The sequence below is a fragment of the Phalacrocorax carbo genome, chromosome 5, assembly GCF_963921805.1.
Source record: "Phalacrocorax carbo chromosome 5, bPhaCar2.1, whole genome shotgun sequence".
Lineage (NCBI taxonomy): Eukaryota > Metazoa > Chordata > Aves > Suliformes > Phalacrocoracidae > Phalacrocorax > Phalacrocorax carbo.
The window spans coordinates 40,398,714-40,422,503 of NC_087517.1; the positions used below are offsets into that span (position 1 = coordinate 40,398,714).

The 23,790-nt window shown below is 36.2% G+C and overlaps 1 long non-coding RNA gene across 1 annotated transcript in view; it reads left to right on the top strand.

The window, feature by feature from the left end:
- The window catches only part of LOC135313416 (uncharacterized), a 42,465-nt gene extending 19,885 nt beyond the window's left edge, over positions 1–22,580 (top strand). Inside the window, exons 2-3 of the long non-coding RNA XR_010373067.1 lie at positions 4,562–4,747; positions 22,479–22,580. This is a non-coding gene — a long non-coding RNA (uncharacterized LOC135313416). The remainder of the gene's footprint in view (positions 1–4,561; positions 4,748–22,478) is intronic.
- The last annotated feature ends 1,210 nt before the right edge of the window (positions 22,581–23,790 follow it).

Sequence of the window (23,790 nt, forward strand, 5' to 3'; positions counted from 1 at the left end):
ATACTTGAAATCAGTTGAAAGGTAGAAAAGTATGTGTATTTAGTATTAAGAAAAAAGCTCTATCCATAGAGACAATGCAGGTGTTACAGGTGTCATAGACTCTCCATTGCCTAGACCTTTTGAAAGTTTTTTTACAAATACTTTGTTCTGAACTATACAGGCATATTTCATCCCTTACAGTGCTTTGGTCTACTAGAAAGTCTAAACAGAAAAATCCCCAAAATGGACCCAGCCAGACCATACAAACCCAGCTGATTGGGTCCATAGAGCTCCGTACACAAATATGCTGCTACTTTCTTTAAAACAAATCACTAACACCAAATTTCTAAAAGTTGGCGAAGTTATTTGCATATATATGAATGTGTTTCAAGTGACATAAAAAGATAGGATTTACGTTGTTCTTGTGTCCTAATATGTTGTCTTGTTCTTTGATTTGTTTGGTAAAAAAATTGAAGTGTTTTACTGTCCTCTGAATTAAAGGTAGACACGCTGCACAGGATTACTTGAGCCTTCTCGGTTAGTGATCAATCTTAAATTCGAATGGAGTTTATGTATATAGCTGCTGATAATTAAGGCTGAGCATCTAATGTCATTTCTATATGTTTTTAATGTAAAAATCAGCATGCCTTTTGTTTAAAAATCAGTCATATGGCAGAGGACTGTGTGGGTATCACAGACGATTAAGCTGACAGCCTAAATTATTAAAACCATCTACTTTTCCTGATATAATATTATCTGAGGGAAAAAATATAATACATATAGCGAAATAGTGCAGTTAAAAAAAAAAGTTGTAGCTGTGGGAAACAAAACATTACCAGCACTTCTTTATTCTTCCAGAACCAAAAAAAAGCTGCAAATCAGAAAATGTATGTCATTATTGATCAGCTATTAAGTAGATAGGATTTTTTTTCTAAGAGCAGCATTTTGATTTAGATGCCTGACTTGGCTTGACACAGCAGGTTTTTTTTCATTGTGTGTGTGTCTGGTTTGAATACTAGTGTGCAGCAAAGATTTCATGACCACAAAGTGCGGGTCCAGTGCTAAAACAGCTCTGGCAGCCATCATTCCTATAAGCAGCAGTTTGTGCTTCGCAGAACTGCTGACATTAAGTTTGTACATGCATAACTGCAGATCCTCAGCTGATGCAACTCCCCTTTCTTTAGCGAAGTGATGCTTTTTTTTATGCCCAGGGAATATTAGGGAGCTTGTGTTGTAGGGGACTGGGGCATTGGGTCCCTCTATTCATGAGTATTTTTGCCCTTACTTCCACTGTCAGTCTGTCCTTCAAAACTTTTTCCTGCACAAGCTACACTTTTGTTTTCAATCTCCACTTTTTTCTCCTTTTATCTGTAAGGAGTGCTAAACCTCATTTGTAACTCTTTCCCCTGCCACAGATTGCCAAATTGAATCCATTTGAACTACCTTCCTGCTCATATCTGTTTTCTGAAAGATTTTCATCACTGCCTGGATGCTGTATTCTTAAAATTCAGCCCAAGAAACTGGTTCTTCATGTAGCATTTTGGGGATTATATATTAAAAAATGTATAAGCAATAAATCTCTTTTCGTGATTCACAACAGTGGCAATGCATACTACCCTCTGAATCAACTATAGATTTCATCAGTCCCACTTTATACCCACTTCTGAATTTGTTTTAAAATAGCTTTTATTTCATAAATGTATAAGGGGTATGATAATTTGTCATTTCACTAATTTTATCTGTCTCCAGAAGTGAGATCTAGCTTGAGTTATTAAAAGTACAAGTGTTTCATTAATAAAATCACATTTATTCCTAGCAGCTTGACAAAATTAGGGTCTCCTCCAAACCCTTACTCAGGCTTCAAGCCTTTATGCTTTGGTATATGTGAAAAAAGCTTCAGAACTTTTCCTGTGCAATATTAACATTTTTGAGAGATTAATCTTTCAAAGCTTTGTCTTAGGCATGGGGGTGTAACTGCCTTAATGAGGATTATAATGATATTTTCAAAAAAATAGCAATCGAAACCGTAAGTGTTAAAAATAGTCAAAAGTTTAGGTAGGTGATATTTCATAATGGCAAGTTCTCCCTTAAGATCTATCAGGTAAATGATGCACATATTTCAAGCTGTCTTAGTAGGTACTTTTACAGAACAATCTCGTGGACATCTATTGGAAAGGAGGAAAGAAAGAATCTAAAAACAAAAGTCTGACACCACCCCTCACCCCTTCCAGGCCTTTTTTTTTTTTTTTTGTTACACTGCAAGAGTGAACTAAATATCTCTGAGTATATTCCTAGGATGAAGTTTTACAGTAGTGCTTAGGATCAACCCTTGAGCTGTTTTCAGTTCCCACAGTTTTATATCCAGAGATTTGGAAGAGGGATTGCTACTGCCTGTGATAGCACATTTTCCATTATTCAAATAAAAAGCAGACTTTATTGGATCCTAAAGGCAAGATCTTCTTATCGATGTTGGTGAGATAACAGCAGAAATTGGTCTGAAAACCTAAGGTTAAAATATTTTGGGCCTGTATTTTTTGTTTATTACCGCCAAACGTTTTTCCTGTTTTTTTTAGTAAACACAGTAGAAAACCTTCATTATTCCTGGTATAATTTGGGATGGCTGCATTACCTTTTTTTGAATATTTTTTAAGTGTTTGGGATGAAGGTGCTGTAGATCAGTTGATCTAACTTTTATACTGGAAGGTTGGTAGAAATTATGTTAAGAAGCAAATTTACAGGATACATGGATACATTTGTTATAGTGAAGCATTGGGAGGTCTCAGCATGGCTTTGGAAATTAAGTCTCAGAAATCTGTTATGGTTCTCTGAAGGGTTTGCTGAGCATTTGATCAAGGGAGATTTGTAAATTCCATATACTTGGATTTTCAGTAAATTCTTCTTAAGGTCATTTGACAAAAACTCTCAAAGAAGCAAAACTGTCCTGAATAAAAAGGAGATTTATCTTGTGAGTTTAAAAACTGGTGAAAGGATAGGAATAATATGTCATTTTCAGAATGGAGAAATAATTATTTCAGTCCCACAGGGATCTGTGCTGGGACCTAAGTTATTAAGACGATCTTAGAAATTGGGGAAGAGAATGAGGTGGATGAGTTTGCTAATTAGTCAGGGCAGTAAAAGAAGGTTGCATGTGAAGAATTACAGGAAAAGAATTCCTATTGCACCAGTTGACTCGACAGTGAAGTGGCAGATGAAAGTCAATGCAGACGAATGCAAAGTAATGCACATAAGAATGGTCCTAATTGTACATGGATAAGAATGGGTCTAAACTAGGAACTTTCTTTCAGGAAAGAAATCTTGGAGCCATTGTGGTCAGTTTCCTGAAAATTTCTGTGTAGTAGTGCCAAAAATACTAATCAGAATAAAGAATACAGAATAAACCAGAAAACACTACTGTGTCATTGTGTGCCTCCTTGGGTATTTCTTTCTTCAGTTTCATCTCAAAAGGTGCTGAAAAAGGTGGAAAGTGCAAAGAGATGGAGTGACATCTGTATGAGGAATGAATCAATACAGTAGGAGTCTTCAGCTTTGCAAGTAAAATATGTTGGGGACCTATAATGTGACAATTGGTTGGTAAACGTGTAGTCAGTGTTTACTTTAATCACAGTATTAGAATTAGAAGCATCAAATGAAATGGAGCAAGATATTTAAGGCCCCAAAATAGTTTTTCACACACTGCATAATTAAATTTTGGAATTCGTTGACACAAGAGATTGTGGGTGCCAAAGGTTTGCGTATGTTCAAAAATTAATGTGTCATGGAAAAAAATTCCATAGGTGCTCGTTAAGCACAAAGCTTCTGTCTCTGTCAAAGAAATCCTGAGCCACAGGCTAGGTCTGGGAGAGTTTAGTAGGAGAATCACTCTACATACTTTTTCTTATTATTTTCTTTTTATTAAGAATCCCCTACTAGTTGTTGTGTAACAGGTTACTGAACCAGATGGACTTTTAGTGTGAATGAAATGCTTAAATTAAATAGAACTATACTAGTTTATATCTGAAGATTTGGCAAAATAAATCTGAGTTAAACTCTGTATTTTTCATTTATATAACATATCAATGACGCCAAGAGATAGTGAATGCATTAAAGTCTTAATTTTGTCTCTTCTGACTCAGAATAGTGATGATTAAATAATAATTTATATGAAGAAAAAGGTATGGATTTTGGAAATAAGAAAATATGCTTCCCTGAAGCTATTTCATTCTATTTTGAAAGCAGTTCTCTGGGCTTAAGTTATTTTACTGATAAACTCAGACCACAAAAGGTAAGAATGTAGTTTTTGGAACCTATATTTGCTTTCCTGTGGAAGATAGCCACTTCCTATCTCCTTTTCTTTTCTTTTGATAGCATATTTAATACATGACCGCTTCATCAGAAAACTGTAAAATAAAAACATGAATGTTTTCAAACACAATTTTTTGTTCATATGTATTTTTAATGTAACATCAACAATTGCTGCTTAACCTTTTTCTGAATATATTTAAAATATTTTACTGTGTGCTTTGAAAAATCTTCACCTATAGCCTTGCTAAAAACTACTTGCTATTTTTATTCTTTGTAACAGTGGCACCCAGCTGGTCACTTCAAGTCGGGATACCACAGTGCGGATATGGGACTTTTCAAACCGTGGATGCATTCTGACTTTAGAAGGTCATGCCCACGCTGTACAGGACTGCTCGTGGCATTCCTGTGGTGATTTTGTGGCTTCTGCCTCCAAGGACACCACCAGTAAATTATGGGATGTTAACAGGTATGGAGTTACTGGAGATTCTTTATAAGCTTTTCATAATAACCACTGGTTTATGTTTTAGCCCAGTGAGAGAGAGGTGTCTAGCACCGATTTATGGACTTCATTTTAAGAACATAGCTAAATTAAAGGGAGTGGTGCAAAAACCACGCTTTGATGTGATTTACTAGGTAATGGCTTTACTAAATGGGAAGGACTTCATTTAAGATAGTGCAAAAGAAAGTTATTTGCTTTTATTTGGCATCTGTTATTCTGTGCTGTTTTTTTCTTAGGGTCACAGCTTTGTGGAACTTCAGTGTATAATTTAAATAAGTAACCAAACCAAAATTTAAGTAAGTGTTCTAGATAGTATTTCTAGCTCATGAGTATACAACATGCTTAAATTAAAGGGTGGACAAGTGGAAATTTTATTCATTATGTAAGTTTTGGCAAGGTGACTCCTGATTAATAAATCAACAGATACCTCTTCATTTTCTTTATTATCCAGGTGAATGCATTTTTGTGAAGGCAATTCTAGAGTATTAATATATTCCTGCTTACCAATTAATTATTAGTTCCTCAACTTCCTTCAGTTATATTTGAGGTGACATATTTTGATTAATTTACACCTTAAAGGAATGGAATGCATTTTTTTTCCAAACTGTTCCTTCTAGACTCCTGAATGACTTAGGAGTAGCATTACTGACACCACTGTACTGTACTAGGTCTGATTTTTAACAACCAATTGTCATCAGTCCACAGACAAGTCTCAAGTCTCGTAGGTGTTTTCCCTGTTTTTTTATTATCGAGTCCTAATGGATTTTTCAATTTCCTCTCAGTCTTTTTCCTCCTTTGCATTTGAATGAGGCAAAATACTTCTTCAAGCTTGTTGGCCACTGCAGGGGAAAGAAGCTTCACTGAAAAAGCAAGGGAAGCTCTCTTCTTTCAGTCCTTTTGTCTAGATCACTCCTGGTCTGCTGCAATTGCACTGAGCCCTGCAATCAAGACCTGGAGACCTGTCTTAAGGGTGTGTTTGGTGAAGCGTGAGTGTTGAGGGGTTTTGTTGCAAAAGTGAAGTACTTCTCTGATAAGCATGTATGAGTTGTGATTTTACAAAATGTTGTAATTCAGCCAGATTTTTCTGAGAGCTAATTAAGACTCCATCAGTACCAGATTTTCAGTCTTGCTTTCAAATCGTGAATTGAGGAAGCATGTGATAATAAAAACATTGTTTCAAAATGGGATAAGCAACTTATCCTTTCATTAATTATTCTAAATTATTTTGGCTAAGCTGAAAGCAACTACTTAAAACAAAAGCTTGAAACAAATATTCAGTTTTTATAAAATCATAGACAAAGGAGTTAAAGTTTGGCAAAGTTCAAGACAGCTGAGAAGTGGGTTTTATAACAGAAAGTGTCAGCCAATTCTGATAACAGATGATGCTTCCACCATTACTATCAGTAATAAGAATTATTGGTCAGTGTTTTGCTTAGAAATGAAAACACTGGAAATATATTGTGTTGTTGCCTCTCCTTAACCTGTTGTAGGATTTTAATACTTTGATCATCCTTTATGGCATATTCATGACCTTTAAGAAATAACACTAAGAATAGGTTTAATTTTATGTCAGAATGGTTTTGAATTTGCATAGACAAAGGTTTTGTTTAGACACTTTAAAATACCTTCTCTACTGAGGAAGCTTTTGTAGTCAGAGGAATCAAAGCAAATCTTCATCACCAACCCATGCCTCCCACTCATACTCATTACCAACTCTCATTTCTACCTTCAGTGTATCTGATGTGCATTTTGCATTCGAAAATAAGAGAGTAAGGAGCACACCCATGATGTGAAAGACTAGTTATCAGCATATAGTTATTGAAACCTTAAGTCATGAAAAAAATCTCAGTGGCTAAAGGGAACAGGAGGTGCCACAAAAATATGGCATAGTATACTTCAAGTAGGAGTATTCAGAGTATCAGATAAAACAGCCTCACTTGGAGTCCTCACTGACGGCCTTTCAGTCTGTTCACAATGAAAGCCCGTGTGTTCATTTACATTACATTATCTAAGTCCAAAAGACAACTGAGTTCTGTTTAGCTAATCTGTTTAGATGAATTTGCAAGATGTGCGGTAGAAGTGTATGTGGTATATGCACTTAGTACAAAATGAGTACAATGGAAAAATTGGATGCTCTTGAAAAGCTTCTGTGAAAAAGGATTCGATGACAAGACACGGCTGTTTCAAGCTTAAGACGTCCCGCCTGAAGACCTAACTCTGCAGAACAGTCAGCCGCAATTGACCCTTATGCCGACGTTGACTAATTCAAGTGAAAAATCAGCCCGTGCAGAATATATGGCAAGAAGTGGAAATATGGGAAAGCTATTGACAGATTAACCAGGCTGGTAATTTCCAGTCTGGATTGTTAATTTGCTGATGCTTATATACAGAAATGCTATACAAAAGAGCCTGCAGTGCATTTTGGCTTGGCAGTACTAATTGCGAAGCTAATTGGCTGAGTTTGGCACCACTAATCCTAGATGTTTCCCAGATTGTCACCTGTAAATTTGTTTTGTGCCTGGAGTTTTCTGATACGAAGGAAGCCAGCTGTGCTAGGTACAACATAAATATGTAACCCCCTTCAGAGTGCTTTACAGTGTGTGTGTGTGCAACAAAATGGGAAGGTGGAGCAGGCTTATCATAAGGGAATTTGATGCTTAGAAAATTTTTTTCTTCCCATCCTCACAGAATATGTCTTTATCTAGTTGTCATCTTTAGACTTCTCCCTCTCCAGGTGTCTGCCCGAATAGGGGACAGAGCACAAGAGAATCTACTTGTGGTAGGATAATAATAATCTGTGATCGCAGTTATTCAGATAAATCTAGTGATTTATTCTTTCCACTAATAAGGAATTAACATTTTATAAATGAGAGCTGTCTTTCTTCCTTAATATTACATATTTGGGTGGATGCCTGCTTTCAAACTGAATAGTCCGGGAAAGAAGCATATTGTAGGGGGAAAAAGAAAGCAAGATGAATATCAAAGCTATCACTGCCACCTTTCTAAAAAAGATATGTTATAAATAAATGCTACAAATATAAATACATACATTTCTGTAACAGGTAGCAGTTGTCTTTTTCTTTCCATACTTTTTTATCTATAAACATAGCTTTTTGAAATACCCACAAGAGTTCCTTGTGCTTAAAAACTTGGTATCAGGGAAGTGGGGAGGGTGTTTGCTATGTTTTTGCACCCAGTCCCCAGGTGTAACCCCTCGATCATCAAATCCATTATTGGAGTCCAAAGAATACAAGGTGCAACATCTCTTAAAGAGGAAAAGGCTGCCAACAGTTTTAATAAATTATGTAATTCTTTGCCAATGATAAGAAAATTCAGCCTGCTACTTTTTTGGGTTTTGTTTTATTAGGTGAAACTACTGCTGATTTTTTTATTTAAATGGATGTTATCCACAAGCATTTTTCTTCTCTGTATGTTGGAAGTTTCTGTCATATATCTAGCCACAAATGGCATTCCTACCAGTAGGATGATGTGAGTTAGCTTTGTAGTTAAGTGTTCCTCTCCTTGACAACTTATGTGCCCTCTACTTAAAGATACTATCTGAGCTTAAAAAACAAAATGAAAACAAACAAAAATCCAAGCACCTTTCATCTTCCCTGAAGACACCCTTACATGCTGAGATGCAACCACGTTCCAAGTTACTGAAGGATTTGGGGGAGTCTGAGTTCTGGTGTTGGAACTTCTTGATACTTTCTGCTGGGAGAATTGGGTGCTTTTAAAGGAAATTACAAAGAAGAAGGCATAGCATCTACAGGTGGGGGAAAAAAAGGATAGGTAATGTACCTGCCACGGTTAGAAAAACATGAAAAACAAAACCAGCAAAACACATGCATGTCTCCTGTCTTCGAGGTTATCCCATCTTCTTAGTGATTATAGGAAACAACCTGAACGCGAAGTGGGGGAAGGAAGGAAGAGGCTTATAATTTGTGCGCATAGCTCAGATTGAAAATATATAGCCAGTCACGTTAATAGCTCAGCAAACAGTTCCAGGATTGTTTTCTCAGACCATAAATTCAGGACTGTCAAAGTCATTTTGGCAGGATTAATTTCAATTATCCAACTGTAAATATCGTCAGAGATTTACAGCTTGATCTCTGATATGCAAATCAAACTGAACATCATATATCTCATGTAAACACAGGCGGTTATTTAGTTTTGCAAACATATGCTGTAGACTGTATTTTAAATGCAAACATTGTCATTTATGCTTTAAGCCTGTGAAATTATTTCCATCAAAGTCAGAACATTCAGAATTTTTTTTGTCCAATTTATCCATTATATAGTCATTGGGCCAGTTCTCCATTTTAATCTGGTTTCTTTCAGTACTGCAAAATATGGCAGAATTAGGCCACAGAGAAATGCAGTTCTGTACTGTCCTGCAGCAGACCTCAGGGTGAATAAATAAATGTCCGTGAATTGGAGCCATTGCTGCTTTCTGTTTGCTGCTTTTTAAGCTATCTCTTATTTGTTTTCCTTTTCATTTAATACAGTAACTTTTGTATAGCTCCCTGAAATTTCTGTCATAATGAACATTTTATTTTAAAATTCTGGAAAATGTACTCGTATACATCAGTCCTCAGTCATTGCTACCATCCTTTGGTGCATTTGTTCAGGTGCAAATTAAAAAAGACACTAATCTATCATGAACACTGTTAATTATCCTGTACAACCAATAATGTAGTGCCTTGTTACTAAGGTATTAATATATTCTTATACTTATTTCCAAATGCATACAAAAGTAATTGTTGACCCCTTTTCCTTTTCTAAAACAAGACTGGGAATTTTCACTTCTTTAGCTAGTGTCAGACGTATATGACACAAATTAATTCCTAGTTTATTTAAATAATTCCTTTGTTTGGTCTTAAGCCTACCTTGAGATTCTTAGCTTCTGTTACAACTTCTCTCCACTTGATAACTGCTGATTGTAGTTTTATTTGTTCTCATAAGAAGCATTTAATTTTGGGAAATTTAGGGTTAGTATACATTTTAAAGATTTAAAGCTTGGATGGATATCGTTTAATTAGAAGGCCCTAATCAACTATAGCTTTCCTTGAAATGGCACAATGCAATGATGACCCTGCACATTTTTTATTATTAACACATCTTGACAGTGTGCAGTGCAAGACATGGTCGGGGTGATTTTACACTGCTGTTACAGTTTTGGTTGAGGTTGGGGTTGGTTTTTTTTCTGTATTCTCAATAAAGAAGTTAGTTCATGTTGCTTAAATTGCCAAGTTGGCTAGTCAAATGAGTTGCTTTGTACCATCAGAGCGGTGTGAAAAGGCAGAGTTTAGCCTGACTTCTCTTGGCATCTTTTACATTCATACTCTGTTTCTTTTTCTTCCTTTTCCCTTAGGCAATGGACAGCTTTTAAATGAAATACTATCAGATTTGTAGTTATTTTTCACTACACCAAATGTATCTGTATCAGGACTCTATAAAATCTCCTTTGAAAAAACTCATAAAGATTGTCCAGTTTCAGAATGGAGCCATACTTTCACATTTCCAATCAGAATGAGGGCGTGTATCCAGTCCCTGTCAAAATACCTCTTTTCAGATGACACTTATCTGACTCGCTTTTCAGTGGGACAGAAGCCACAAGCTGTTCTGGCCAGATACCATGTTTAATTGATTCCAGTAAAAGTGAAGCTAATCTATTTTCAGAATAGACAAATGTCCTCCAGGAAATTAGAAGGCTGGTAGAAGAACTCAGAAGAACTGTGGAAGGACCATCTTTGGGTAGTTTGTAATGTCTGTCCTGACAGCACATCAGGAAATGCTTGCCATTTTGATAAAGGAGAATTCCCTTTGGAATCCTCTGAGGAGTGCTAGAGAGACAGCCTGCTATTAATCCCTCAAATCAAAATGAGGCCTATGACCAGGTCTCCAAATTTATAATTATGCTAGAGTTCCATAACACATTTTTCAGGACCAAAGAAAGTCTAAAACCTAGCTGTTATAATTCCCAGAGAGCCAATTGTAACAATCAATTTGAAGATGTGAATTATCAGGGGAAAAAATTATATCCAAAGCATAGATTTTTGGATAAGGGGAAAATATGGCTTAATCTTCATAATACTGAAAAACATGAACCTCGAAATACAAAACTTAAGTGTAGCTTGAACTCGGTATTGTAAACTTATTTAAATCACATTACAGAGTTAGTACAAGACAACGGGCATTAATAATGAGAAATGTTTAATATTGTCACATATTTGCAAGTCCAAAACGACAGATGAGCCACCTAATTCCCATGGAGTGTCTGAACGGGGAAGTGATACAAGTATTTCCATTTGGTGAAACCAAGCAAAGAGGTGAAGTGCTTTACTCAAGGCAATAGAGTCAGTTGGTACTGAAGCCATCATTAAACCCCAAACTCTCCATTCCTTGGCAACATTGAAAAAATGTCAAAATGAATTGTCTTCAAACTTTCCTACAAGGTCAGAAGGAAGAAAAATCAGAACTGGATTTTTAGCAGTAATATATTTTAATGAGAAACATGTTTATATGATTATTATTTCTTTGTCACTTAAAGGATGCAGCGGTAAAGCAACACTGGACTTGTTTGCAGTTGCATAGCAATGTTCAACGCACATGTATACTTAGAGAAATTAAAAGCATTTGCCATTAGAGATATTACAAAGACTCTGACATAAACTAATCACCATTAGGGACACACTATGTGACATAAACTGATTGCCATTTAGGACACAGTAGAAACATGTCTCCATGGTCTTACACTGTTAAACATGACAGGAATTGTGTAGCTTCCACTGAAATGTTTGTATTGGTGGTTGTTGGCTACTGGTCTAGATAAATGAATGTTCTCAGTGGTTTTTACTGGAATTGTCTATGGCAATTTAGCTTGTACATAAAAAGCATATTTGAATTTCTTAGTAGTTAAATGACAGTATTTTTTTTAAATGTCAAAAATATTTTTAGTTATTTTCTAAAGTGTTGAAAAGACAGAAATGTAACAGCTTTGTGTTCTGGTTTCTGCTACTGGTCTTGAAATGTACAGCAGTTTTTGAGTATGGGGAGGGGGGGGGAATCAAGTTACTATATTTTTTTTAAACTAGGGTGTGGTGAGTGGAGCTGCTTTCTAAAATGTCTGAGTTCTCTCAGCAAATATTTCTAGTAGGCTTATCTGAACTCTACAATCAGTAACCTACCTAAGATTTCCACCTTCTTTTATGGAAACATAGCAGAGTTGCACTTGATTTCCATAAAAGGCTGTATCCTTTTCTTATCTCATCAGTTTCCTTGCTTCCATTATATCAGCATCCAATATGGTATGGAAAAACTTATTCGATGCGGTTGGGTTTTTTTTTTTTGTTCCAGTTGTCAGCTCAGGGATGCACAAATTTCCTAAATTTTGTATAGTTTGCTGAGAGATTCCTCTTGGACAGCAGAATGCTTTATTTGTTTGAACTGCTGAGGTAAAGTGATCTTCTGTAAGGTGGACACCTTTCTGCTTGGTTTACCTTGTCAAAACGCCTCCTAGATTCCTTGACAGCTAGTTCAGGAGCAGGATGAATTATGAAGGTAATATTTAGGCTTCCTTCCATCAAATCCTAACCAAACCACCTTGGCAGGTCCAGAAAACTTAGTCCACTTTGATCTTGTATACTGTAGTAGGCTCAGGGTTTTTTTTTTCTTCTTTGACAATGTGCAAGTTGAATTCCTTGTCTTATTTGCAAGTGTGCAGGTATAACTACGGCTTCTGCAAAATATTGTTCAGATCTTGACAGGGTGTTTCCACTGTCCTACAATCAGTATTCGAATGCAAAGGATCAGCACTGCAGACATTCAGCACATTTTCAGTCATAGTGTAGTTTTTCACTATGTATCCAGGCTCATTATCCAGCCATTTTCTTTCTCCTTCATGTTACATTCACTCATTACTGGCACTCTTTTCTTTACCTAACCTGTTTTCCTAGAAATACTGTCTTACGGTATCACCAACCAAAACAAAAATGAATTGTACCAACAGAGTAATTCATACAGCAGTGGAAGCTGTCAGATATTATTATAGAATTCAGTGAAGACAACAGTTCATTAAAATGATGTATTTCAATCATCACAACCATATCCTGTCAGTACCAGTTTGTCCAAATATTACACATATAGTCTGTGATATGTGTTGAAGTGCAAAATCACAGTGTGCTGCAACACATGTAATTGTAGATTTTTTCCCTGCTTGTATCTCCAGTGAATTAACAAGAACAGGAATGCCTCTTACTATTCATAAGCAGCAGTACTTTGATAGGTATATCCACCTGGATGTTGAACTATTTTCAGCTGCTAATGCCTTCTAGTTTGAATTCGATGAGTTGGTCATTTGATTGCAAATTAAAAGTCTGCTGTAATGGATGCCTTTAGACATATAAATTCCTGTTGTTTGAATTCTTGTCCTCTGGCTCCAGGCAGTCTTCAGAGGGGTGTGTGTGATGCTTTGGGGGTTTAATTTTTTCTGCTATCCTTTTTTCTTTTTTTCTTTCTTTTTTTTTCTTTTTTTTTTCTTTTTTCTTTTTTTTCTTTTTTTCTTTTTTATTTTTTTAAGGGTTCAGACTTCACACAAAATCTTGTATTGCCAGATTATTTTCTCTTCTAAATGCTGGAACTCTAGTTGTCTACCATGTGTACCCTGTTAGAGCAAACTACGTTCATCTTTGATTAGCTTCAGTTGGAATATGAACATGAGTCTCATCTTAATCCTTAAACAATTACGTCTTAACTTACAAAAAGGGTTTCCTGGGTCTTGTATTGAAGTTGGAAGACATGGAATTGTGTTCGTACATTCTTAAAATGTGAATGAATATAATTTTCAGCCCAACAGTAGCTTCTTTTCCCAGTGACAGTTTTTAAAAGCCTTGGGGCTCATTTCTGTCCTAAATCTTAAATTTCCCTAAATGGTAGGACACCATACATATAATACAATTTCTTTGGTACCTTGTGTGGATTTTTCTTTGAGCCTGATCTCAGAATCTTCAGAGTAGACTTTGAAAGCTATAAAGCTTATATCCACAAGTGGTTAAGCCTTTGAACTGTTTACAAAGCCAGTCTGATGCTTCTCATGAAACTATGGGGGGGTGGGGAGGGGGGTTGCCTTAATGGAAGTGAAGATCAGGATGAAAAAAACAAAAATGTTGACAACTTCCCTTCTGCACTTCCAATATTCAGAGTGGGTTTTCTGATGTGAATTGAGACACAACATCATGCTAAAATCTCATTCTAGGCTGGCCAATATCTTTCCCAGCTACGAATCAGTTCACCATCTGAAAGACAATTTTTATGCATCTGTTTACTGAACTCAGAGCCTGCAAAGGCATGTGTATCTGTGGGAAACCTACTAAATATGTATTGGAATTATCCATTTGATGAAAACCTGATGAATTTCTTTATATTTTAGTATCTCTTTCAAACACATTTCTGTCACCAAAACAAAATTCTAGGTAATAGAGTCTTAATATTGAGACTGCAATAAAATATCAATAAAACTTGTGAATTATTTAATATGGAGCAGATAGTCATGTACCATTTCTGTTGCATAAAGGGCATGCCAGTTAGCTGCTCAATGTGAACACAGTTGAAGTTATGCTTGTATCTCTCTCTGAAGTTCTAAGAAAAAAATAAAAATACTGTATGTGATCTTCAGCAGTTCTGTTCTACTAGTTAAAAAGCCCTTTTCATAGATCATTTTTAGATCAGAGTTTGTTTCATAGTAATATAGGTAATATAGATCTGAGCTAACTGTGTTTGGAAAGTTAAGTTGAAAATAAGGGCTTGAGGATGCAGTATACAATACTAGGTATAAAATTAGCAGTTAGCACTGTGGCTTGACAAAAACCTAATTCTAAGTGTGTCAACCTTTAATTCTTATCAAGTTATCACTCAAGACTTGACAATACTTTGATTACATATTCAGCACCTACAACAGTAGTATAAACTAAGCATTGCTATGTGCAGCTGAAGATTTTAGTAGTGACCTGCTGGCAATATATTTACCAACAGGATAAGATGATGTCACAACCTCTAGAAGAACAATGCCAGTATTAAAATCTTGGCAAGTACTGATCTGTTAGTTATTAAATACACCAGTTGGGCTTTTGGGACCAGAATTTGAGACCCTGATCACTTAGCCTCTCTTCGATATGGTTTTAGACATACTCATATGAGGAACTACTTTATGTGCCTGTGCCTGTAAAGTGAACAGTTTTTGCATTTGCAAGTTTGGGAAGAAAATGAGCATAAGATCATCCCACCTCAGTAGGTAGGTATCTTACCTCCTCCTACTCTGAAATGTCGAGTTCTCAGAGAAATTGCTGCATTTTTCAGTCCTGTGGTGTCAAGCATTGAAATCTTGCACACCGTTAGGAATGGATTAGATGTCCAAAACTGTTCTGATTTTCTATCGGACTGAGAGCAGATTCTTTTCAAAAGGACTGAGAACTACACTTCTCAAATTTATTTTGGTCAAATCTGTTTACATTGAAAATTGTTGGATGTTGTTTCCATTCATGCTTAAGAGTGAGTAATTTGCTAACAAGATTTAAGTATTTTTTAAAATTAATTACTAAATAAAGCAAAGGACTCTCTCCCCTTGAGAAGTGGGGTATATGTTCAGATCTATAAAAGAAGGAAACTAAACCAGTACTCTTATATTGTGCATGTGTTTCAAGTTTTTCCTCCAGCTGTTGACAGAGGGAAATACAGCCCTTTCCAGTTCTATTTTGGAGCAGGGGGACAGGTATAAGATAAACATGGGCTTGTAAGAAGAAAGAAGCAGAGTGGTGGAATTTGGAATTTAGTCCTTCACACTCTGTGTTTGAGTAGTTTTCCCGCTGAAAACACAGAGCCAGTCCCATAGTCGCTATGATGATCTGAACAAAAATGCTAGCACCTGTAGCTTAAATCAGTAGGGCAGGCTTTTCATTCCTTACTCCGGCAGCTGATTATTAGAGAACCTAGAATGGTATTGTTTTTTTTTGTTGCGGCTCCGTGTCTAAGAGCACAGCAAATCCATTATTCATAATATCTTCCCAAGTTCACAAAGCCATTGAACGGTGCTGCATATCTCCTTAAAGCTGCCACCCACTCAAATCCATTTTATTTGGACAAATAAAGAAACTCTGCACTGAAGAAAACCAATTTGAAAACACACTGAAATTCATTTTCCTCACTTAAATATTAAAGTGCTTATATTTATTGCATTTCAGCCATGTTGTACTGTTTTCAAAAAGGATTTGCTCATTTAATAGGTCTAAAGGAATTTCAGCAAATTTAAAATATGGAAAAAATAAACTAACATATGACAAGAGTAACACTGCTTTTTATGCAGTGAATCTGCATTCTGTAGATTAAACCCATCCATTAATATTCTGTGTAACTGCATACTAATTTACAATACCACAGTACTGGCCCAGGCTGTCGTGGTTCTCTGCACTATTGCAACTGACTGTTGGTTTTTTTCCAATAAAATAGTTTTTTATTTGAAAAATGAGAAGGACTAACGTCCCTTGTTTGCAATATAGTAATAAATAAAGAGGGGCCTCTAGCATTCATTTGCCATTGCATTTTTGAATTTGAGACATTAGGATTTTGTTTATCTGACTTTTTTTTATCAAAAAAAGGCTTTTCTTTTATATATCAGAAAACAGTAAGACAGCTTCTGGTAGAATCATTCATGGTGTACGTATAGTTTTGGTGCTTAATGCTTTTGCGTGTAATGTTCAGTGAACACAGCTTGCAGAAGTCCCTTTATGTGTGTGTTGTACACTGTAAGTTACCCATGTTGCTTACATGAGTCTTCCTGAATATGGGTCGGGATTAAGATATAGAGATGTCAATCTAATATCATATTAAAAAAAAAAAAAAGGCCGCTGGTGAAATTAAATTGTGAAGTGCTATTACTGTTTTTTCTATCTTATATGGCATTTCATCACTAACCACCAAAAGGATTCTGAGGTAAATTAATGGTGGAGTTCTTGTTTGGGTTTTTTGTTTTGTTTTGTAGGGGTGGGGGTGGTTTTGGGGTTTGTTTGTTTTGGTTTTTTTTTGAGGGATGATAGCTGAATTAAGTCAGTTGTATAAAATCTGTGTGTATGTAGTTGAGTTCTTTAGATTTATTCTGCTGGTCTCCTATATAGTTCTTGTTCATTTTTTAACTTTCGTCAGTAGTTTTACAACAGCGGTTATTTTTGGAAGGAAGGCAAGGATTTTGTTTTAGAAACAGTGAAAACCTAGGTCATCCTTCATGCAGAGTAATGTCTAGTCTTAGCAAACAGAAGCCCTGAGAGAGTCACTTCTTGTTCTTCAGTGAGACAAATCATCTCCTTCTCAGCTTCTGCCTAATTCTGGTAAAGTCACGTAACAAAGTTCTCACCTAAGCAGATGTTGGAGGGTGGGCTCTCTTCATTTGATAGGCATGAAGAGCTGGGTGTTTAAAAGTGCCTGAAGGGTTGATTGAAAATCTGTTGGAGCGAGCACATTATCACTTTTGAAAATCCCATTAAAGATCTAATTGATTATGTAGACACCCAAAGGCTATATGAATCTGAGACACGGCATTGTCAGGAAAGTTCGGAAATCTCATCCTAAATGTACAAAGTTATAGAGAATGTGGTATGATAGATCTCCATGGGATGAACTCGGAGTAGGCTTTGGCAAGGTATTTTAGACTTTAGTGTTACAGGAGTAGCATTTTTTTAAAATGTGCTGTTATATACTGTTACAGACTTAAAATCCTATGAAAAGCAATTATTTATTACATTTGTCAGTGACTTTTCAGGAGAAATAGATTAAATTAGCTTCACAGTAAGATATCAGGATTCAACAGAAATTGTTCATTCCAGTGTAGCATAGTAAGTTTATCTGGTCTTCCAGTGTAAAGACATTTCAAATTTTATTTTTTGTTCTCACATTTCTCATTTTCTGTATTATGTGTGACCAGTCAATAGTTGTGCATATGATGCCATGTATCTACCAACCTAATCAAGTAGCAGAGAGAAATAAGTGATGAAAAGGAAGACAATAAAAGAAATTACAAAGAAATTCTTCAGGGTGCTTGAAATGCACCATAACGGAGATCTGAATATTCAGTTTAGATGGCTCACCTTTTCCCAATATTTTATTTGAAGAGCAGAAGCCTAAAACTGTACAATAACCTGTTTGAATAGAACAGTTCTAACATAAGCATTAATATACACACGCAAAAAAATTAAATCACATGGCGGTGATCCATCTGTTATCTTTCATAATCAACAGCAGTAAGATCTTGGATGAAATCCAGGGACATCTGGGTTTAGTTGTTCAGAGTTAGCCAGAAAAGGCTAACTCCTCCCTGTAAAGTTTTTGTATTAAAAAAAAAAAAAGGTCAAAAATTATAAAAACATGGCAGCTTCTGTATTGACTGTGAAAACAGTACATTGGTTCAATGCTGATGTCAGCTGATATGATAATTGAGGATAACCCACTGTCACCAGGGACCGAGACTTTGCTTATTTGGCTGCAGAACTGCTGAGCAGAAAACATGCTCCTAGTAGTTCTGCAGTGTTTAATGTCTGCTTAAATGGTTTAGATCTATTTTATTATTACTGAGATTGCGCTTATCTGATTATCTAGTACCCATATGCCTTGAGGGAGTAGGAGATAATTGTTTAATAAAATAAGGCTATGGTTTTCAATAAGTGATTTCTGGTGCTCCTGTCTTTAACTGTCCAACAACAACAAAAAAATCCCTTAAGGAAGCTTGATTTGCAGAAAGTGCTGAGCAAGGGTTAGAGTCAGAAAATAATATAAGCATCACCATGCATCTTTCTGAACCTGAGTGCACCTTGCCCCTGGATTGATGTCAGTAACCCTGGGATAGATGATTATGCTTTCTGTATATTGTGAGGGAGAACCAGGAATCTCAGAGGAAGAGAAGACTGTGTTCTAGTTCCTGTCCTAAGGACTGAAATGGCATTTCAGCCAATAACTATGAAATATAAGAGCCGGTCTTGGCAGGGGACAGCTTCAGATCTTGTCACTCTGAGTGCTGTGACCATTGCTCTTGAGAAATTTTTTTCTTCAGCTGGCTGAATTTATTTTCATCATATAGTCAGACTCAGAGAAAAGGTTAGAAAGTTATAGCCATGAATGGATGATTTAATACATATGTGTTGGCTTTTCTGGGGCAGAGGGAAGAACTAAACCTAGAGTTGGAAATTTGAGGAATCTAGGGCACGCACTCCTGCATCACGTTAGGAGTTCATACCAATGCACTTTATTTGGGGTCCAAATCCCAAATCCCATAGGCATATGTTACAGATGTTCTGGGAATGCCTGCTAAGTTGAGATCCTTAGTGTTAACAAATTCATTGTTTCTGACAGATTACAAATTGCTAAATATTTTCAGGATAACAATACTTCAGACCGTTCCCAGACACCAGTCCTTTACTGATATTTACAAGACAGTTGTTTTGTATACGACCAAGGTGGTTGCTTGGAAAGGGTGCTTATTAAGATCTAGTTTTTGGATATAAATGCCTAAATCTTGTTCCTGTCCCATGGCTTTCAAAGGCATTTTTATTTACCTGATTCTAACCTTGGGAAAAAAAAACAGCCCTTCTCAAAAGGAAAGTAATCCAAAGCTGAAGCATATAACAATGCATCTCACTTCTGAAAAATTTGCACTGAAAGTAACATGCTTCTGTTCAAACTAAAGTAGCTGAAATAAATTATCAAAGTTGATTTGGAGGCCAATTTCAATGGAAAGTGAGCTTTTGCAACAGCTGTTGCCATGAGCTGAAACATGCCTGGTGCTGCCAACAATTAGATGTTGACTAGTGAGATTTTAAAGATACCTTGACAAGGTACAGAGTTCAACTGAGCCTACAAAGTAAAAAGTAATGAAGAATATATTACAATCTGGTATAAAAATATATGTGCTATATTGCAAAACCTTTAATCTTGGCAATTGCCCTCTTGGAACTGACTGCAATGTTATAAACGTATTCCTTGCCCTCCAGAAGACAGACCTGGCAACTGCAACCTTTTTTCTGCTGTTAGGGTGGACCTGGTGAGCTGCCGAGGCATTCAGGCTTCTCTGGCCTCCCTTACTACTGTGACTCGATCCAGAACAGCTACACATGAAAAAATGGTTCTTTCAATTCATGATGATCACTTGTTGGTGTGTCTGAGACAGCTGTGGAAGTACTAATTTCTGTTGCTATTTTTAGGCTAAGTTTGGCAGAGTGATGCGTCTTCTGGTCCTGGTTCAGCTGAACATTTACGAAAATACTTACATTTAAAGACATGCTTAGTTCCAGATAGCATCTGTAAGGGATTCTACAGCGTCACTATATTGCTTTAGAAATCAATCTGATCTTGTAATTGTGGATACTGTGTTTCTTATACAATGACACTTCTTTTGGGTGCACACTGTGATTATATAAGTTTAATTATATTGATATGAAATCATACCATTAACGGGGAAGGTTAGAACAAAAAGACTCTAAACCATTCTTAAGTGGAGATTTTACACCTTATTGTTTTATCTTTCCTTTTAAAAAAGGTAAGCTTCACACCAAAAACCCTTTATCTGGAAACAGAAAATAATATACATAATAGTACTCCTTACACAACACTTCACTTATTCAAAGAAATGTAAAATGTTACGAGGCTAAACCTTCAGTATTATTATGAGCAGATTCATTATTCATGTTTCAAGCCAATAAGAAAGAAGATAGATTATTGGCATACACTGTTAGTTTTTCACACCTTCTAGTGAAAGCTTAAGTAGAACGTTATTAATTCAGAAACTTGCACTTTTCACTCATAAAAAACATATAAAGCCATCGTTAAGGATACTTGTTATTCTCAATGTTTATCAGAATAGATCCTGATTTTGAGTAGTATTCAAATCACTGAAAGAAGATAATGTAACTGTTTATATTTCTTTCTTGTCTGCTTTTGCTAGATAGCTCTAACCAAATGTGGTACCTGTGAAAGTCTTGTTCTGTAAAACCTGACCAACCGCTATCTGTGTGTGCTCTGTACAGAAACATGCTCAGTAATCAATGGTAGAGAAGAATGGTTCTTATTATTTCTCAGGCTAGCATCAGGCAGTCAAATCTATGTCCGACACTAGTGTGTCCTTAAAACTTTGCCTTTGGGCTTTTTGTCTGGGAGTATTTTTTTCTCAGTGATATGTATTAGTAAGCTGATCAGTATCTCACTAGTAGTGGAAGTTTCCACACACTCAATAAATACACAGCTTCTACTAAAATATGTATAGTAAAGCTCTTCCAGAAAAATTAATATGGTGTTATAATTGGCTACTTTTCCAGTAATACATGTTCTGTTACATAAATTACAAGGAACTGAGACAAATAAACATTTTAATCCCAAAGGTAAGGCATGAAGTTTTGCTACCTCTTTCTCCTGCATTTATAGAACACTATTTCAAGGACTGTGATTATTTGGCTGTTATCTAATTTCACTGCAGAATAGAAACCTGACTGGAGCATTGCTTTCTGCTGGTTAATTATAAATTTATTAGGGGAGTTTTCGCCAAATGTCCCTCACTATTAGACCTTGCTGCATCTGAAGTTCAAGCTATTAGACTTCATTTAATGTAATACATTGCCCTGTTTTTCTGTTGTGTATGTGCTTTTTTGTATTTTTTGTGTTCTCAGGTATGTTCAATTTTCCCTTTCTGGGCATTGTATGCCAAGAGGCTCTTTCAAGTTATAGAAACAGGACAAAGTAATTTTTAGAACAGCAAAATATGTAAGGAGGCAAGGTCCCTGGAGATGAAATGAATTTCCAATGCAACACAACAAAATAGCTTTCATGTTCTGTTTGGATGTTGCTGTTGACTGAGTAGCTTGTTAACAGCTCACAAATGCGTAAATGGTAGTAAGGCTGTGCACCACTAGTGGAGGTGGCACCATAGAAGCCCATATTTGTATTTTGAGTTGGACAAAAGGTTTAAACACAAGCTAATGGGCACACTATAATGAACTTGCTTTTGGCCTACATTCCTCCTGTAGGTAGGTTTTAACACTTACATGGTGCTTGCAAGATTGAACCCCAAAATATCTGGGACTAGACTGGGCTGGGGAGCCCTCAGTGTGCTCGGACCTCATAAAATGAGATCCAAAGTGAAGGGCCAGTCATGCTCAGACATTGCCTTTCAGTTTTTCTCTTAGAGTTTTGCTAAAAGGGAGGGCTTGCAATATATTAGACAAATTCAGTCCGGACTATGGGCTTACCTGAAAGTGAGTTGCATCCTGTGTGAGCACAGAAGCCTGCTCTGTGCGGGAAGGTGTTCCTTATGAAAGCAGGATCAGAAGAGGATTGTGACAGTTCCCACTTGCAGCACGGTGGTATCTGTTCAGCTACTAAATCACTGTAGTTTTTATTACTGATTTCAACAGGAACTGAAGCAGGGCTGGTGACGGTTCGGTTGAGTCTTTATAAATCGGTGTTAAAGGAAAACTGCCATGCTCAGTTAGCTCCTGAGGAAAGGGGAAAAGCAAGGGGAAAAGAACTTTGCTAAATTTCAGAGGAGAAATCTGCATTATGAAAAATAAACAGCTACAGCCCTTCAAAACTTATCGAGCAAGACAAAAATGTAACTATTAAAGTTGTCAAATGTCATTTTAATTAAAAGAAGTAATTTGATCTATTTCAGAAGCTCCATGTTTTAAGATTATGACTCCTAAGTTCTCATGTTTCTCAAGGAGGTCTAAGAGAAGGATGTAACAGTATTTTATTGCAGACTTGTAAACTTGCGAGTCAGATGAGTAATGTTTGTTTATATACCTAGAAAATATTAATAAAACATTTATATCATGTTTGGAGTTCTTCATTCCTTGGCTAAGCCTTCCTAGTTGTTAAGCCTTTGCTTTTGGCAGAAGGAGGAGGAAAAGGTTGGAGGAAGGGAAAGAATTGCACCTTTGAACTTACCAGTTAAATCCATACTGCTTCAGAGATCAGTTTCCTTTTACATGGTCAATTTACAGTGCACTAGACCAAAAGCATGAGCTGTCAGGCTCCTGTGGTGATAAACCTGGATCTGATCCTGCTCCTACTGACATGAATGGCAAACCTGGTGTTGCTTCCAGTAGGAGCAGGACTTATACACCATGCTCGTTGATTCAGCCAGCCTTACCTGGCTGAGCTGAAAGCAGCTCTGATGTGAGTGATGACAGAAAGGTTTAATACTTAATCCTGCTTCTGCTCACAGTGAATTTAAAAAGTGTAGCAATTAAAATTATCTGAAACCCACAATATAAAGTGATTTCACATGATTTAATAAGTCAGAAGTAACTGCAAACTGACCTTTGCTACAGAAACCCTAACTTATTGCTTCTTTTAAATTGGGTCACTGCTCTTTGTTTTGCAGAGCACTGAGATTGCACGATTAAAAAGTTCCATGATTGCTGAGTGTTAAGATAAATTACACAGAGAAAGATTTAATTTGTATTTTCTTCCTAAATATAAATATTTGAGAAGAATTGTTTAGATTTTCACACAAACAGTAGTAGCGTATACTTTAACACTTCATTTTCAAAGTGTCAAACACCAGTTTGAAAGAGGGCACAAATGAATGTTCACAATTTGAAAAGAGCTTCATTTTATTGAAGATAAGCAATAATTGAACGAAGTGGCTTATACTGACAGCATCATGCTGGCACGTATCTTTTCAGAGACAAATGTCCGCTATAGAGGAAGTGTCCCCACATGTCAATGTCTTATAAAATGTGTTACATTTACTGAAATAGTGGTGCAAGGAAAAAAAATCATTGTCATAAATGATGGTAGGCACTTTTTACTGAAATACTGGTAGTTTTACATTCTTGACATGAATAATTGGATGTGTCATATGTGAAGCTACCTAGAAATAAAATAGAGGTCATAAAATGTAAAGACATGATAGGATGCATTTATAACAGCATAAAACAAACTGGCATTTTAACGCCTTAAGCCAGCCCATTTACTAT